Source organism: Pteropus alecto, unplaced genomic scaffold (assembly GCF_000325575.1).
Source record: "Pteropus alecto unplaced genomic scaffold, ASM32557v1 scaffold39, whole genome shotgun sequence".
Lineage (NCBI taxonomy): Eukaryota > Metazoa > Chordata > Mammalia > Chiroptera > Pteropodidae > Pteropus > Pteropus alecto.
In genome coordinates, this window is record NW_006443568.1 from 12,709,657 (window position 1) to 12,728,657 (window position 19,001).

At 44.3% G+C, this 19,001-nt stretch overlaps 1 protein-coding gene across 1 annotated transcript in view; it reads right to left on the minus strand.

Moving 5' to 3' along the window:
- ALPL (alkaline phosphatase, liver/bone/kidney) overlaps nucleotides 1–18,934 on the minus strand; it is a 52,507-nt gene extending 33,573 nt beyond the window's left edge. The window contains exon 1 of the mRNA XM_006924474.3: nucleotides 18,866–18,934. The gene's annotated coding sequence lies outside the window, so the exon portion shown is untranslated. The remainder of the gene's footprint in view (nucleotides 1–18,865) is intronic.
- Nucleotides 18,935–19,001: the final 67 nt, after the last annotated feature.

The following is a 19,001-nucleotide window of genomic DNA, read 5'->3' on the forward strand; positions in this document are numbered from 1 at the left end:
AAAGAGTCTTGAGGATGCACAAGAACTTTTCTAGCAGAAGCGGAGGGAAGGTAGTCTAAGCAGAAGGAATAGCCCATGCAAAGATTTGGAGGCCATGAAGGTCTCTTTTTTGAGAATAGTGAGTTGTAAGGTGTGTGCAAAGGTTGGGGCAGGGACCGATGATGATGATACTTTTCATACTGAATATTTCCACTTGGTTCTTTTTCTACTTTCTTATTGTTTTATGTTTCTAATATCTTTCCTTATTTCTTTTGCATGTTTCTAATGCTCCTTTAAAATTCTTGGTCTATCTGTTCTAATATCGCTGACTGCAGTGGTATCTCTAATTAGTTTGCTGTTTTTCTTTTGAAGTAGTTGTGCTCTGGCTGATGATGTGGTGTGGGTGGGGGCCGCATACACTCTGCCCTAAAACTACCAGTGAGGGAGGATGGAGGTCTATGACTCCTGGATCCCCTTCTTTAAATCAACCTCATAATAATAAAAGAGCAAAATGTCACTAAAGCAAGGAAATTGTGGAGAAAACAGAATCTCCTGGGGAGACAGAAGAAGGTTTTAAATTTGTATGTGTAGGGTCAGGTGGTGGTGCTACAGCCAGGAGAAGGGGCAGAGTGACATCTTTAGGATGGTGGAGAATATTGTAGGAAAGAATATCAGGGTTGATTCCTGCTCTTGCCTTTACATCAAGACATCCCCCAGCAGACCACCCCCTGCCACACACACACACACACACCCCAGCTGCCCTTGAACAACCGAGGCCAGCGCTCTCACTTGGACATCAGCAGCCCAGGCAGATGGCACAAGTGTCTGCTGGAGTAAATTCAGGGCAGCGCAGCAGGCAACGTGGAATTGCAGAATCAACAGGGAACTGACGAACCTCCTCAGTCACTCCACCACCCCTCCCTTCCAGACCTCGAGGCTAGTTGATTCTAACCTGGGCAGGCAGCCCCCTTCCCTGGCTGCTTCTCCCGGGGGTGCTCAAAGTGAAGCCCAGTCCTGCGGAGTTAGTTACTTGGGGGTTGGGTGTGGTGCTGCCAAATCCTGTAGGAATTATATGTTTCTGGAGCCTGCAGGTCTCTGCTCTGGGACTGTCATCCCCTTGGGCTCACTGGTGCTGCCAGAGACTTAGATTCTTACCCCAATACACAGCACTAGACAGAATAGCTGAAGCCCCCACCCCACCCCACTCCCCAAAACGAACTCATGAGTTAAAGAGAATCCAAGGAGCACGATGCCTTCAAAACAAACAAACTGATTAGAGGTACCAGGGGAATCAGCCTTATTCAACAGATGGACTGAGAACTTTAAATAAGCATTAGAAACACTCAAAAGAAATAAGGAAAGATATGAGCAATACAAAACAGAACAAGAAAGTATTAAAGGACCCAAGTGAAAATATTCTGTAGGTAGAATGAGTTGAGAAATGAAACGGGGAACTGGGCTATCAGATGGAGGAATACTTCCAGGAGGAAGCTGGGAAGGATTAAGAAACAGGTGATACGAAAAAAAATAGTAAAATATCGGTTAAAAGTTAAAACATCAACCCCAATCTTATTCCATTAATTTAAAATGGATTATAAACCTAATTATAAAACCAGAATCAGATAGCTTCTAGAAGAAAACATAAGAAGATGTCTTCATGGTTTTAGGGTAGACAAGGAGTCTTAACTTCATAAAAGAAAAAATTGACAAACTGGACTTCATCAGAATTTAAAATTCCTGTTCATTGAAAGATACCATATTAAGAAACTGAAGAGACAAGACACATAATGGAAAAGTATAGTACATATAGCTGACAAAGGACTTGAATCCAGTAAATAAAAAACTCCTAAGTTGACAATAAAATGATTAACAATCCCCTGCCCCAACACACACACACAGAAAAGACTTAGCCATTTCAAGAAGAAACTGTACAAATGACCAATTGTTTATGGAAAGGATTGCTACTTCATTAGCAGGTAAATGAAAATTAAACCCATTTCACACCCACTGGAATGACTAAAATCAAATCAAAACTACTTGCAAAATCAAACATTGTCAAGAGTATAGAAAAAACTAGAAGTCACATATAATGCTCATGGAAGTGTAATATAGTACAGTGACTTTGGAAAAGAGTTTGGCAGTTTCTTATAAAGTTAAACATACACTCATCACATGATCCGGCAAGTCCACTCCTAAGTATTTGCTCAAAAGAAATGAAAATACCTACACAAAGATTCATACATAAATGTAATAAGTATAATATCCCAAACTGGAAACAGTTTTAATATTTATTAATATACGAATGAAAATACAATGGTGGTATGTTGATAAAATGGAAAACTACTCAGAAAAAAAAAGAAGTAAACTACTGACCCAACAAACATAGGTGAATCTCAGAAGTATTATCTTAAGTGAAATAAGTTGGACATAAGAGTACAGGCTATATGATTTCATTTATATGAAAAACTAGAAAAGGCCAAATGGTGAAAGAAATCAGAATAATGATTGCATTTTGGAGGCAAAATGGACTAGAAAGAGGTGTGAAGGAACTTGCTGGAACGATAGAAATGATTTTTTTTTTTTAATCTTGTTTTGGAGTCATGGTTACAAGGTAACAACATTTATCCAAATGCATTGAATTGAACACTTAAGATCTGTTCATTTTATTGTATGAAATTATACATCAACAAAAAGAAAGAGATGGAAGTATAAGTGCCAACATCTAGATAATAGGAGTCCTAGCATAGGAAAACACATCAAGGGAGGAAATATTTGAAGAAATAATGAGGATAACCTTGGAACTAAAGAAACATGAAAAATATCAGTTTAAATGGGGCCCAAATATATCAAAAATGACAGATAAGGAAAAATACACACTTAGAAATATTACAGTGACTATCAAAATACAACGGAAACATTGTAAAAGTCTAGAGGAAAATAGATCATTTACAAAGGAATAAGTACCTAATCGAATTGACCAAAGTACCAAAAGAAAAAATTTGAACAGAGAATTTTATATCCAGCTAAATTGTCATTCAAATGTTAAATGCTAATAAAAATCACACCATTCAAGGGCTCGGGTTTGTACAAAAAGAGAACTACCTCCACCCAAAGAAACAAAAACAATTTTGAAGCAACTACTGACGTAACAGAAACAAATTCCACAGATGATACTAAAGATATGTGAAGGCTGAGCAAATAGTAGTAAAGTTCTGTGTTAAAAAAAATCCCCAGATCAAAGAAAAGAACAAGAAGAACATATACCTAAAATAACTCAGAACTAAAAATGGCCAGACAATTTCAGAGTGATGTCAAGGGGGCTAAAGGGCATGTCGATGAAGAATAAGGGCTGAAGGGGAAGAGAGAGACCAAGGGATCTGAAAAATGCTAATCTTGTCTTTGTAGAGAAAAGCTATAGCTAACAATTTTTTAACAAGTAATAAACATTAAAAATAAAACAGAAAAATCAAGACAAATTAAAATGAAAATGTAGGATGATAGAAACAAAGCGCGCACGCGCGCGCGCACACACACACACACACACACACATTCTTTTTAGGAACATTCAAACATTTAAAAAAAAAATTGGTCAGATACCAGCCCATAAAGCAAGTCTCACATTTTAAACAACAGGTTTTTACATGGTCCACATTCTCTGACCATGGTACAATTAAGTTAGAAGTTAGGTTTTAAAAGGACAAACAATTCCCCACACACTTAGAGATGAAAACCTTCCTAAATAATTCATGGATCAAAGAAAAGTGATAGTAGAAATTAAAAATTACTTAGAACTGAATGATAATAAAAACGCTGTATGTCAAAAAATTGTGGAATGTAGCAAAGAAAAGCTAAATATTAATGAGCTAAGTGTCCAACTTAGGAAGTTAGAAAAAATAGAAACCTTCCTCAAATAAAAGGATATTCTATAGAGCAGAAATCAACAAAATAGAAAACAAAGATTCAATTGAGATGATCAAAGCCACAAGTTGGTTCTTTCAAAGTCAGCAAACTTGAGGCAAGTTTAATCAGAAAAAATAAAATAAAAAATAAGGAGAAAGAGATAAGACACAGGTATTATAGAAAAGGAACACAGTAAGAAAATGCTATAAGCAATCTTATAACAATAAATTTGAAAAAGTAGATTAAATGTACATATTCTTAAAAATAACTTACCAAAACTGACTCGAGAAGAAATAAAAAACCTGAATTAAAAAATTTAAACAGTAGTTAAATTTTTACAGGCTGAAGTGATTTTTACAGCTGAATTCTACCAGACTCCAAGAAACAAATTATCGCAAGTTCACCCAAATTTTTCCAGAGAAAGGTAAAAGAGAAATATTACCATCTAATTCCACAAGACCATCATAATTGCAAATCCCAAGCAGAAAAGTACCATATAAAAAATGAAAATTAGAGACACACTTTATTCATGAAAATTGATATAATTCAAAACAAGATATTATCAGACCATAACCAAAATATACATAATGAACAAGGTAAATTTATCCTAGGAATATAAGGATAGTTTAATATCAGAACATCTATATATGTAATATATATATTAACAGATTAAAAGAGAAAAAACATATAATCATCTCAAGATACTTTTTGAAAGTATTTAATACAATTCAACACAAATTATTATTTAAAAGATTCTCAATGAGTTATAAATAGAAGAGAGCTTTCTTAACCCAAAAAATCAATTTATTAAAAATATGCAAATCACGCATTCTAAACGGGAAAATTTTAGAACATTCTCTTTACAATAAAAAACAAGGCAAAGATACTTAGTACTACTATTTTTATTTAAGAATGTACTGAGAGACCTAGACAGTGCAATAAGAAAAAAGATTAAAAGCATAAAGATTAAAAAACCCAAAAGAAAACTACATTATTTTATGTAGACTGATTGTCTACACAAAATTTACAGGCATATATTGGAAAAAGAATTTAGTGAGTTTGCTTGATAAGGTCAAAATGCAAAATGCAAAAACAAAAAAGCCTATTGCATTTCTATATATCAGCAACAAAGACAACTGGAAAATATAAGAAAAAATAGGTATTTAGATGGGACAAAATTGAATTGGATCCCTACCTCACAGTATACACAAAATCACAGTATACGCGAAATCAATAGACCAAGGTCTTAATGTGAAAAACAAAACTTTAAATCATTTAATAGAAACTGTTAGTAGCTTTCTATTAACAGGTGAATAGCTTTCTGCCTTAGAGTAAGGCACGCTTTCTTAAACAAGACATCAAAACACTATTAAAGAAAAGATTATTAAGTTAGACTACAGTAAATTTTAGAATTTCCATTTCCAAAACATGATTGGACTCAGGACGGGAATATAAAGAACTATTACAAATTAATAAGAAACAGACCAAAAAAAACAAAGGACAAATAGAAAAATGGGCAAAAGACATTCCCAGGAGAGGACTCACATACATACTTCTTGGCATACAAATTTATTCAATCTCATTGGTAATCAGAGAATTACAAATAAAATCTACAATGAGAAATCACTATACTTACCTGGTTGGAAAAAATTAAGAAGTCTGACAATACTGTGTACTGTAGAAGATGCAGAACGGCAGGACTTATATGTTACAGGTGGGGGTATAAACTGATACAATCATTGTGGGAAACAATATGCTCTTATTTTGTAATACTGAACAAATTTTCACAGACCAACAATCCAATAATTCCACTCTGAGAAATATATCAAGAGAAAAATCCCTAAATGCATGCATTAGGAAGCAGGTATATAATTATTCATGGATGCTTTTTCCACACTAGCAAACACCTGAAAATGACTCAAATGCCATCGACAAGAAATTGAATTAAAACCTGTGAAAGTTACCCAGTAGAATATTATACTTCAATTAAAAATAAAGAATTACAGCTACATGCAACATACGGATGAATCTCAGCAATGTAAGATTGAGTGGAAAAAATAAGTCCCAAGAAATTGTGCATGATTCCCTATCATATAGATATAAATATATTTTTTTAGATATGATACACCTATATAATATGATTTTAAATACAAATCAAAAAAGGCAAAGGGAATGAGAACCTCCAGATACATATTTATGGTACATATATATGTACTTCTAATACTAATTAAAATACTAATCAAAACCAAAATAAAAATACTAATCAAAAAAGGCAAGAGATTGAGAAACCTTAGGTTCAGGATAGTGGTTACTCCACAGAAGGGAAGTGGGTGGGAGATGGATGGAGGAGTTCAGAGGAAGATGTCAATTATTATCAAATTTCTAGTCTTGGTACTGGGTGATAGTTCATAGGTATTTTAAATTTATTTTTAATAATAGCCAAGAGGGCCATTATGGACCAATGATGAGAGTGCTTGACACGAGCATTATGATTCATCTATTTATAGATCTCAGGGTCCATAAAATAATTTAAACGAAAACGAAAGTGCTCAGTAAATATTCCCATTTTGCCAAGTACTATAGAAAGTGCTCAACACGCATTATATCTCATTGAATCCACAACGGACTCATAAGCAAGAAAGCATTGTGGTATAGTTCCCTCTTATCTGTGGTTGCATTTTCCGAGGTTTCAGTTACCTGTGATCATCCTTGGTCTAAAAATATTAAATGGAAAATTCCAGAAATAAACAATTCATAAGTTTTAAATAGTGCACCGTTCCGAATAGCGTGATGAAATCCCGCACGGTGCCACTCTGTCCAGCCAGGACACGAATCACCCCTTTGTCCAGTGTGTCCACGCTGTAGACGCTACCCGCCAATGGGTCACTTAGTAGCTATCTGGGTTATCAGATCGACTGTCAAGGCATCACAGCACTTGTGTTCAAATAACCCTTATATTACTTAGTAATGACCCCCGAAGTACAAGAGTAGCGATGTTGGCAACTAGGATATGCCAAGAGAAGCTGTCAAGTGCTTCTGTTAAGTTAAAAAGGTAAGTACAGTACAATAAGATACTGTCGGAGAGAGACCACGTACATAACTTTTATTACAGTAAAATGTTATAATTATTCTATTTTATTATTAGTTATAGCTGTTAACCACTTACTGTGCCTAATTTATAAATTAAACTTTATCATGTGTGTTCGGTACAGTCCACAGTTTCAGGCATCTACTGGAGGTCTTAGAACGTATCCCCGTGGCTAAGGGGTCACAACTGTAGTCCTAGCCCCATTTGATAAGTAAATTGAGGTGCGGTCACTTGGCCAGGGTCAACCATAAGGAACCCAGGTCTGCACAACTCTTACCCAGGTCCCTGTACTTTTCTGAGCCTCATCTTCAAAGTCACGTGCCTCATGGGCAAGGTACGTGACTTTCTTGGCAAACAGTAAGTGATTGATAAATGTCCATCTTAACTCAGAGGAGCTGTGTGGGTATATTGGAGAGAAATTGGGTGGTGGCTAGGGAACCTAGAACCAGTTCTATCACCTCTCTGTGTGACCTTGGGAGGGTCAGTTTTCCTCTCTGGGCCTCTGCCACCCACTCTGTACCCAGAGAAGGCTTGAGTGGCAAGTCCCAAAGTCCATTCCCGGTCAAACTGTTTTTCAAAGTCCATCTAACAAACGGGAGGTCACCCGACCCCTAATTTCTCCTGGCCGATAGGATGGAGGTCGACAAACGTGCGGTCCTGCCCACCTTTCTGACAGCATCTCCTGGCCCCAGGCCCTCACCACTCAGACCCTCCGGGCCCTGCTCTCTCCCGCAGGGTTTTTGCTCTGGCTGTTCTCTTGCCAGCAACACTCGCTGGGCTCACTCCTCGTTTTTCAGCTCAAAGGCTTCGCTCTCTGAGTTCTTCCCTGCCAGGCCAGGTGCAGAGACCCCCACAGTGCCCTGGTCCCTCACTATTTCATAGCCCTGTTTCTTTTCTTCGCAGTGCTCATCACTGTCTGAAATTAACTTAATGACTTTACGGTCTGTGTCTTCCAGTACAATGGAGTTCCAGGAGGAAGGACTTTGTGTTGTTGACTGTGCATCCCCAGCATCTGGAACCACACCCTGCTGTAGAAGATGCTCAGTAAATATTTGTTGGAGAGAGAAAAAAAGATCGAATAGCACCTCCTCTAGAAATCTTTTGCGGTCATTCTAACCAGGGCATGGTTAGGTGGCCTCCTCTGCTCCCATGGCCCTCGAACTTCCCTTTACCTTCTACCACTCCATATGGGTCTGTTGACACAACCACCTCCCCACATACTGGCTGCTCTTTGAAAGCAAAAACTAGACCAGATTCATCAGTGAATTGCGGCATCTCGCCCTGGGCCTAGCAGACAGTTGGGCTAAGGAAATGTTTGTTGAAAGAATGAATGAATGAATGAATGTTCTGCACATCTCTCTCTCCCTCCCTGACTCTGCTTTTCCCTTTCCCCACCCTGACAGGTGCCAAGAAACCAGCACCCAAGTGCGCTGACAAGAAAGGCCACTCTAGCAGGAAATTCCTAGAGTAGGGGCGGTCTTTTTCTTCTCCCAGCAGGAGCCACTTCCTGGCAGTGAGGAGACAAAGCCCAAAGCCAGAGCTGCCTCTGTCACAGGAACCACTGGGTCCTGGCCTAGCAAGGCCAATAGGGCAGGCAGTTTCCCCATTTTTTGCCTTTGTTGATTAGATGAGGAGCTTGGCTGGTCTGCCTCGGAGCCCCAGCTAGAGGCCTTATGCGGCTGAGCTCTGTCTGGCCAAGGGCCAGTCGGAGAAACACTTGATTATTCAGATCATGTAGCTACCCAAGAAGAAAAGATCTGCTCCCCCAAAAAGGGGAAGTGAGGCAGGCAGGCCAGCCCGGGGATTCAGATGTTGAAGGAAGACATTTCAGGACAAAGTTGTCAAATAAGACAGTGCACTGAGATTTTCCACCCCAGGAAGACTCTGGAAGCCTGAGATAGAAACCCAGGAGGGTTAGGCCCGAGGCCAGAGCCCTAGAATGAGGTTTCTGAGTTAGCAGCAGCTTCTCCCAGGCTAATTGCTCTGGCCTCCCCCTCACCCTGGTCCTGGAGACACTAGGACTGTCCCACTGTGCACGCTCCCGCCCCGCCCACCTCCATCTCTCCCTTACCCCAAGAATCACACAGGAGACAGATACACTCTGCACTCCTCAGCTCACGGGGCCAGGGAGTGTCACGTAGTCAGTTCCTGCCTCTCATTCCCTCCCCGTCGGGCTCCGGAAAACCATCAGGTTCAAGAAGAGTTTACACATATGGCCTGCAAAGGGATTTGGGGTTCACACTTTGGAGCCAGGCTACCCAGGTTCCAACTCTGGCTTAACCGCTTATGAGCTGCATGACCTTGAGCAAGTCCCTTCCCTTCCTCTGTGTTCCTCTGTGCTTCTATTCACCTGTAAAAAAAAGGATTTGAGTGCCGACCCTGTGAGAGGTTAAGAGGACCAAAAGAAAAAGAGTATGAAAAACACTTACTTAGCAGGCCATACAGAGGGATTCAGTAATGACAACTCTTACCATTATTACTAAACAAATTATGTCGTTTGGAGCTAGGCCTGGATCTCTGGACCAGGCAGGCCCAAGACAGACACATGCACCCTCGCCAGAGCCAAAACCAGTTGGCTTAGCAGACTGGGAGGCAGAGGGGAAAGACTCCAGGCTCTGGGTTCAAATCTCATCTCCATTATCCACCAGCTCTGTGACCACAGGCAAGTTACTTAACCATATTGAGCCCCATTTCTGCCTTCTATCTTTCATAGATCACAGCACTACCTCCCTCAAGGCTGTCTGGAGAGGTGCTAGTCTCTGTTGCTGTCGGCCATGAGAAGTGGCAGGGAATTACGGAGCTGACACATGTCAGGCTGCCCCAAACAGGAGTGAGGTGACAGCTCAATTTCCCTTCCTAGAAACCTCCATCTGGGCCTAGCCTCAGGATGTAGTATGCAAGCTCACCAAATATGTACTAACTTCAAACTGTGCACCAGGAAGCATGGTACACATAGATTCATTACTCTATGTACAGCCATTACTATTATTATTATCAAAGGAATTAATGTTTCATACTGAGGGTACATATGTGAGTAGAATGCACAAAAAGACCGATCTGAAGTATAATGTTGGGGGAACCCATACCTGACTAAGGGCCCTGAGCCATCAACAGGGAAACTGGCTTGTCCTGCTGCTAGTCGCTAACAAACCATTTATGAGCTGGTGTCATCAGTGGTGAGATGAAGATACCAGTGGAGATCTGGGAAGGGCAGCTGGGCTCAGCTTGGGGTGACTTGGGTATCTAAGCCAAGAGGACAGTTAACCAAGCCCAGCTGGGCTATGGAAACCCCTGACAGGTGTGGCAGCCTTTTACTCACTGGAGGACATGAAACATTTGTTGAGTACAAGCACCTGGTTAGACGCTGGAATTCACGAATGATTCAGATAGGCTTCTTGCCCTCCAGAAACTCATACTCAGAGCTGAGTGCTATGTGGACAATCAGATTACAAAAGGCTCAAGATTTCTGAGAAAGATCTAAAAAAGCAGTCATGATGCCAACTGGCATTGCAGTCAGGAAGGGCCCTGCAAGGAAGGGGACAGCAGGTGCAAAGGTGAAGATGCAAGAGACCAGGGACACACTGGGTAAAGAACTTAGCCCGAGACCCTGACTTGAGTTCGAGGGCTGGTTTTGCCATCGATTTGACCTGAGCCTCAATGACTCCTTTTGCAAAATGAAGATAATACTTTATTGAGCTGCTTTAAGGGGGTCAGTGAGTTCGTGAATAAGAATAAAGCTTTAAAAACTAAATAGTAGGACAGGAGCCTGGAAACTGAGGCTGGAAGTATTAAAGTGACTCATCCAGGGTCACATGGCCGATTAAAACAGGAACTAGAATTGGGCCACCTGGGACGAGAGCACAAGCCCAAACCCACCTCAGCTGCAATACTTCCGAGTTCCCATCTCGTGCCCCGGGCTCCCCTGGGCCCCTCTGCTCAGCAAGGCCCAGGGAACAGGCAAGACACTTAATGTCTGGTGCAGAGATGACCATTTCATCCCTGTGTGGTCCCAGGCCCAATTTTCTAACCTGAAAAAATGGAGAAGCCATTGGCTGTGCTACTCCATGCATATGTGGGAGACTCCGCACAAAAGAGCACTTTCCGCAGGCAAAGAAGTGTCACAGTTGTGAATGAGAAATGACGATGGCGAGCCGAGGAAGAGCAAGGCCAGAGTCCAGCAGTCCCCACACTGAGCCAGGGACAGGAAGTGGGTTCAGGGTTGCACAGACATGAATTCAAATCTCAGTAGCTCCATTGGTTCACCAGCTGGGGCAACTCAGGCAAGTGACTTCCCCTCTGAGTCCTTTTCCTCACTTAAAAAATGGGCTGTTTTAGGGATCGAAAGTGTGGATGTACATAAAGCATTTAGCAGAGTGTCTTGGTGCATAATAAATATTCAGTAAACGTTAACTCTTATTACTACTACTGATATTATTATATAAGGGGAGGAAAGGGATGAGCAGAACTTTCCAGGATGATCTGAAACCAGCCACCTCCTTTTCAGTCTTACTTTAAGCCTGGGTTGTGACCAGCCCCAGAAACCAGCGCCTCCCTTGAGGACTGAACCTGGGAAGCAGAGGTGAGATCTGGCACAGTCCAGCTCTGGGTTCTTCCCACTTTCCCAGAGAAGGAAAAGAAGATAGAGCATGGTGACATTGATCCGGGTGCCACTCTGGGCCTGTCCCTTCTCCACCCCTGTCCACACAATAATTAAATCTAAGTTGGTTCTGGGATGTCCTTCAATCTTGCGTGCCATCTCTAAGTAATTGATAATGGCTGCCTGGAGGACTGTATTTAGAAGGAATTTGAGGTTTAGAAGGAAAAAAAAAAAAAAGCAGTGGTTGATTAGTGATGTCTGACATGTGTATAGGACAGAAGAGTAGCAACATGCTCGCCAACTACTGGCCATCCGTGAACTAGAAAAGTCTTAAGGCCACGTCTCATTCAATGCAAGCCAGGGTTGTCAAGGAGGGTAACTGAAAGCCAAAAGAGGAAAAGTGACTTGCACAAGGTCACACAGCTTGAAACAGCAGCCTGGTATTCAAACCCAGGCCCCTCTGAGGATGCTTCCTGCTAAGACGATCCTTTCCTTTTTCTCGACTAGAAGAGGAGGTGTCCAAGCTGAGACCCACTGTCTGGGAGAAGAGATGCTGCTGCCCAGCCAGGAGTGCCTATGCTGGGCCCCCTCCCTCTGAGACCTTCCAACCCCACGTCACTTTGTAAACCCCAGAGACAGACAGTTTCACTGAAAACAAATGTATACAGAGGGGTCTCCTGAGGGCTTGTATCCAAACATAAAAATGTGAATGCAAATGCTAAACTGATTGGGCAAGAGAGGATGAGACCTGGATTTAAGTGTTATCGCCACTTTCCAGCTGTGTGACCTTGGGAAATTTACTCGGCTTCTCTGAGTTTCAGTTTTCTGTTCTGTAAAACAGAGGGGATAATAAGTTAAGCGCAAAAAGATCATTCAAAGTGATTAGCTCAGTTCCTGACAAAGTAAGCCCATCAATGTTAATTATAAGGATTAGGTCAAGAGGAAAATTTAAACAGCATTTTCACAAAAAAATACACAGGTGATTCATGCAAGGGCTTGGACGAGCTATTGAGAGGACCCCTATTTATATTTGATATCTTAATAGGCTAACCGAAGCTGAAATATAAATTGCAATAGTTGATGGTTTCAGAATAAATAAGGAACTGGATTCTTCCAGGAAGTTGGATTGTGTCATTCATGCCATGAAGAAGGAAGTAGCCTCGAGCGGGTGGATTGGCAAACGTAGGGGACAAATGGGTATGTATCCCACTTCCCAGGTGGGTGCTCTGTGCCTGATTCCTCATCTGTAACATGGGGATAACAGCACTTGCCACACAGAGCTGCTGTCAGACTAAGCGATTCCAGGTGAGGCTCTGAACACCACACCTGGCATGGCGCTGTTAGTTAGCAGTGGTATGTGCAGGTGGGAGGTGGGAAGCAGAGAAAACAGAGCAGCTAGCGAAGTGCTAAGTAGGAGTGAGGAAGGGGAGGAAGGCTCAGAATCAGCTGAGACGCTTTCTACCCAGAATGGTGGCAGATGAGTAAGTTATTAACTCCTATATGTTAAGAGCCTGGTAAGTCAAAGGGTGGACAGGTAGAGGAAGAAAGAGACAAATGATATCAAGAAAGGCCAAGACTGATACGGTCCAGTGACAGCCAACAAAGAGGCCTGGGGAATGATACTGAGAAAGGCCAAGCCTGATACAGTCCAGTGACAGCCAACAAAGAGGCCTGGAGAGTGACAGGACAGAGACCTGAGAATCTCAACTTGAGATCTAAGAGGGTACCCACCCTGTTGTTTTGTAGACAAAGTAAAAGGTGGATCAGAAAAGACAAGAGCATGACTTGAGCAAATATGACCTGGTAGACCCTTTTAAAAGTTGGAATAATGGTTTTTCAAATAAAAGCAACCCAAGGAAGCACTTTTTAAAATAACATACAATGTTGAGCTTTGCTCAGCGGCTTGCAGACCTAGCCAAGTAAAGTTCACCCACCTGACTCACGGACTGAGATCTGGGAGGAGGAAGCCACTTCTCTACAACAAGCCAGGGTCAGGGTGTCACTACAGGGAGGCTGAGGTGTGTTTCCAGAAATAACCTCCCAGCCTCCCCTCCCCTCTACTCCTTCCCCTGGGTTAGGACAGGGTGACAGAGGCACCTAGGGGAGGGAGTGAACCTAAGGTGTCTGCCCTCTGACCTCAGTCTCTTCAACTGCAAAACAGCAGGGGGTGAGATATATGAGGATGAAAGATGATGCTGAAGATGCCTGGTACCCATCGGGTGCTCATAAAATGCTGCTTCCCACACAGGCACATTTCTGAACTTCTCTGCAGGTGCCAGGACCAAGAGACCTGTGGTTACTATCAGGAATCGGCATCCCCCTTGTTCATTTTGTATCCCCAGAACAGTTTGTGAAGACCTTCTAGGCTTTCATCTTGGCAGTTGCCTCTAGAGCCCCTATATTTAACCATGAGGGTTCATGTCCTCCCATGCTGTCCTCAAGCTTAGTCGTGGCGATTTGGAGATCTGTGCCGCTGTGGTGTCTGCTGTCATCACCAAGCCTTGGCTCCCAGCAAAGGGGGTAGAACAGAGAACTGTGGGTTCAGAGTGTAAGGTGGTGTTTCTTGTCTGTGAAGTGAGTGAACACCAATGCACAGGGTTTGGGGGAGCATTAAGTGAGGTGGCAGATGTCAAGAGAGTCCCTTCTCTGAGGGGGCTGCATAATCTCTAGACTGAAGCACACAGGGCTATCTGTCCCCAAGGGGGTAGGCCCCAGGCCCAGCTGTCTGAGCCCTGACAGGCTGATGTTGTCACCCCAAAACCTCTAGAGCCCGTAGTCTCTCCCTGGGGACCACCAAAGCAAAAAAGAAAGCTCCCTCCACCTAGCCAACGTGTTTCAGCAATACCACCAGGCCGCAGAAGAGAGGCTGATGTCCATGTGTCCCGCATTCCTAACCCTGAGCCTCCTAAGGGCTGACCCAAGCTTCATGCGGTTCTTCAGATGGGATCTGAGTTCCGTTCCGTGGCCTCAAAGCACTTAGTCCAGAAAGTGCAAACTCAGAAGGCAGGTAGGCAGTGTCAATGAGGCAGGTGGGCTGGGCGTGAGAGGGTAAGGAGTGGTGGGGACTGTGGTAAAGTGGACAGAGCAGCTGCCAATCAGCTCCAGCCTGGGTGGCCAGGCAGGGCTGTGGCTTCATCTTCTGATCTTTTAAGAGTAGTAAAATGAAACTGCCTAGTTTAACAACACCGATAACTAAATAAACGCTTTTAAATCACTGCAGGAGTCAACAATCCACCACACCTGCTCCCTGCCTCAGTAGGAAGGCAGTTTGTCACTAACCTGCCATAAACTAGGCCATAAATATTTGAGGATCAATTGATTAAATTCGACCCTTTCCAGGTCTTAGGGAAGTGCTGTGATCAGAACCAGGCTCTTGCTCCTTAAGCATCTTTTTGCTTACAGATGAGGAAGCTCAGAGAGAGGAAGTAACTTGCACAAGGTCACACAGGTAGTATATCAACAGGTCACGACCCTAAACTCTGCTCTCCTGAGTTGAAGATCTTTTTCTACCAACCCACACTATCCGCATCCTCTCCTGAACAATTCCTTCTTTTCAAAAAGTTGAATGTGCTATGGAAAGGATACACACCCAGTTCAAGACAGTGAGTATTTGGGGGAAGTCATGGAGCTCAGAGCCAGGAGACTGAATTTCCAGTCCAACTCTGCCCTAAGCAACTGGGTGACCCTGGGCCAGCCCCTCCCCCACGAGGGCCTCATTCCCCCAGGTCTGCAAGGCAGCCAATTGACAGAGCCAGCCTTCTCGCTCTGAAATTCTAGGCATCCATGAGCTCTCCTCTCTGGTCAGTCTTTCGTGGCCTCAGATGAACATAAAATAGTAATAATAATAATAATAATGGGGAAGGAAAGTCCACACTAGCCAGGAAGGAACACTACAATTTTTAGTGAAACCTGACTCTCGGTTACTGGAATTCAGAAGGAACGATGGTAATACTGGGGCAGTTTAACCACCATCCTGCAGTTAAACAATAACACATCTGGTTTAACTTCATTTTCCTCATCTCCTCCCCCCACCCCCTACCCTCATCTCGAATTTTACCCCTTAATTTGAGAAGTCAAATTAAATGCAAACAATTGATTTCATGCCACAGTGAGGTTGAGAATTTCAGCATGGAAAACTTTAAGCATAAAGTTTTTCTGGGAGTAATTAGGAAATGTTGGGGGGTGGTATGGGGAGTTGGAAAAATATGGAGACTATTCTTGAATGTTCTTAAGACACTAAGCATCATATTAAAGTTGTTGAGGACCTACTAGGAACTTAACACTCAGAGAGGTAAAGTGACTTGCCTCAGGTCACACAGCTAGGACTGGAATGCTGACCCCAAAGTCAGATTTACCCTGCTCTCTACCTAGGCCTTTGTAACCCAAACAGGGCCTTCTCTCTGGCCTTTGTGCATCACCTGGTAACGGTTAGGGAAATGCTGCTAAAACTAGGACTATTATTAACGTCTCAATAGCAATCGTCAACACTGGTTCAGCCCGGTGTTGAAAAACCAGTTATGATCGTGCTGGCCCCTCACAGCAACTCCACAAAGTACAGGTTGCTAACCTATATATTATTCCTCATCTAAGGCTCAGAATGGGAAAATGACTTGTCCAGGATCATACAGCAGTGCTGGGAATGAACCTCCAATCTACTGCCCACAGCTGTCCTTTAAAAGTGAGGACATCTCTAGAAGAGGAAAAAAAACAAAAACAAAAACATACAGCGCTACCTAGCTCCACCCCCGCCATCCTCACCCCACCCCCACCTCCCCGGGAGCTGAGTCAGCATTCCTGTGGCCACACAGAGATTTCTGACCCATGGTTCTCAGCCCAGCTTGCTTACTTTCTCCGCAATGTTCTCTTCGAGCTTTGGGGTTGGTATTAACAATTCCAATTTCTATTTCAAGGTGAAAACTCCAGGTTATGCCACTGGATCTTACCCCTGGATTAAGAGGCCTCATCCCCAGAGAGGGATACTATATGAAGAACGCTAGACTTGGAATTCTAGACACCGGGGCTCCATCCAGCCCTAGCTACCCAAGTAGCATGCGTACCTTGGACAAGTTGCTTCTCTCCAAGACCCATTCCTTTACTTGTAAAGTTAGGACTACATCTAGGTTGCAGGGGATGTTGGGTGTGTAAGCTGCAAGACAAGCAGGGCTTGAGTTTAGGTTTGCCCCACTTCCAAGCATCTGAGTGTGGGCAAGGGGGACACCAGGCAACCCTACAGTACAGCCCATCAAGGAATGAGCAGAGCCTAGACGAAGGTGGGTAACGAAGGGGCAGTGACATAACCCTACACCCAGTCTCAGCATTGCATTTTTCTGGCGAGATTAGGGCTGATGACAGCCAATATTTTCTTAAGCACAGGTGCCAGCTAAACCCTTCATGTGTATCAATCTAGACCTCAAATAGCAGGTAGGTGCTATTTATTGATCTCCTCAGCCTAAAGGGAACAGAACTCATTCCAGGCCACACAGCTAGGTCACCTTCTCTATTAGTGAGGACCAAATGTTGGCAGATCAATTTTGCACGTTATTGCATTTTAATCTCCTTCCCTGTGAATCGCTTGATTCCAATTCTAAAATGTCAATTTCAGAGCGTGAAAAAAGTTTGTCGATGCGAATGTTGGAATGCCTGCTCCGGAAAGAAGGTATTTGTCTGTTTAAGTTACTGCTGTATTCCCAGCACGGATAACAGGGCTAGACAGTGAGAAATGAAGATAGCACTCATTTCTGACTTCAGTTCAGTTTTATTCCTCAGAATAATCTTATGGGAGAGGTATACTCCCCATTTTACAGGTGGGGCCACCGACACAGACACCCAAGCCTGTCTCACTTCAGGGGCTGAGGAGTTGGGAAGCTGTGTTCAGGGGCCTCTTCTGCTTAGGGAATTCAGAGGCGTGGAGTTCAGGAGGGGAAAAGGAAGCAGAGGGACAGGGAGAGGGAGTGGACAGGCAGGTGGGAAAGACTAAAGATTTGAAGGAGGCCAGTCTGGAGGATGGGGGGAGGCAGAACTGAGCCCTGGAAAGACAAGAAGGAGGAACCAAGGCTCAGCCCCTCATCCCTTTGGGTAGTAAAGTAGAAATAGGAGGCTAAGGCTGTAGGATTGGGAGTCTGGGTTCAAATCCTTGTCTCTATTTACCTAATTTCTTTACTTCTTAACTTCTCTAAGCCTCGCTTCTCCATTTGTAAACAATACGGTGCAAGAGAACTGTTGGAGAGGGACTGGCACACAGTAGGGACTCAATCAACAGTTGCAGTCATCCTCACCCGGGCGAGAGCCAACCCCTGCCTCCCAGGGAAGTCCTGTGCACCTGCGGAGTCCGAGCTTCCTGCCCTCCCTCCCCCCACGCCGGACCCGAAGGCCTTTTCTGTCCTGAGAATCGTCCTGACTTTGGATCGTCAGGATCTTTCCCCTCCGCCAGCCCCACTGAGTATTGAAAGGGGGTCAGAAGGCGACAACGTCCGGGAAGGCTGGGGCTTTCCTCAGCTTCCCACCTCACCATGGTCGACCATGCGTTTAACCCTTTCCTCCCAAGGCTGGGCACAGCAACCAGCCCTGGGCAACTCACTCACCTGTACACGCCCAGAGATGGGTTGCAGGCTCCCTGGGCTTCGGGGGTTCCAGAGCTTTGCCCCATGGCTGCTGTGCCCACCCCGACTCCCAAAAAGACATCGACACGCCGGATGTTCCCTTTCTCCTCCCCCAGCGGATCCTGGACTCAAGCGCCTCCCTCCCTCTACTGCTCTCAGCTCTGGCCAAACTACTTTAGACCCTACCGGGACAGATCAGCCTCCTCCCCTGGCGGCTGTAGCGAGGTCTGGAGGTTACTAGGTGGGGGACATGGGAGGACGCCAGGCAGGGGGCTGGTGTTGCCAGCCTGAGTCTTTAGATCTCCGATCAAGGGGGCACCATAGGAGCTGCTCAGTTACCGGGCACCCGCGGGAGATGCCTGGACTGAGGGTGGGGGTCCCGAGCAGCGGTCCTGGAGGCCGGAGACCCCAGGACTGCATCGGCGGTCCAGAACCCGGTTCTCTTAGCTCGCGGACTCCGCGGGAGCCACGTCCAACTCCAGCCGACCCAGCGCGGCCGCGGGGAGCCTCGGATGCGCGCGAGTCCCGGAGCGGGACAAGTAGCTGGAAGTCTCGGAGGGCCACCAGGCGCGGAGGTCCCTACTCTGACCTTTATATCCAACCTCGCTGCCATCCCGAGGCAAGTGGAGGATGTGGGAGGGGCCGGGGATCAACCACGTTCCCGGAGGTCCGGAGGAGCCGGGGACAGCGTCGAGTCCTTACCTGCGCAAATTTCGTGGATGAAGGTCTGTTCTGGCACAAGTGACGTGGGGTCAGTATGCTGGAACTGAGGGCGCGGAGTGGCGGGAGCACGATGCTGCCGGGCCCGCTTCCCCCGCCGGCTTATAAAGGCGGCCGC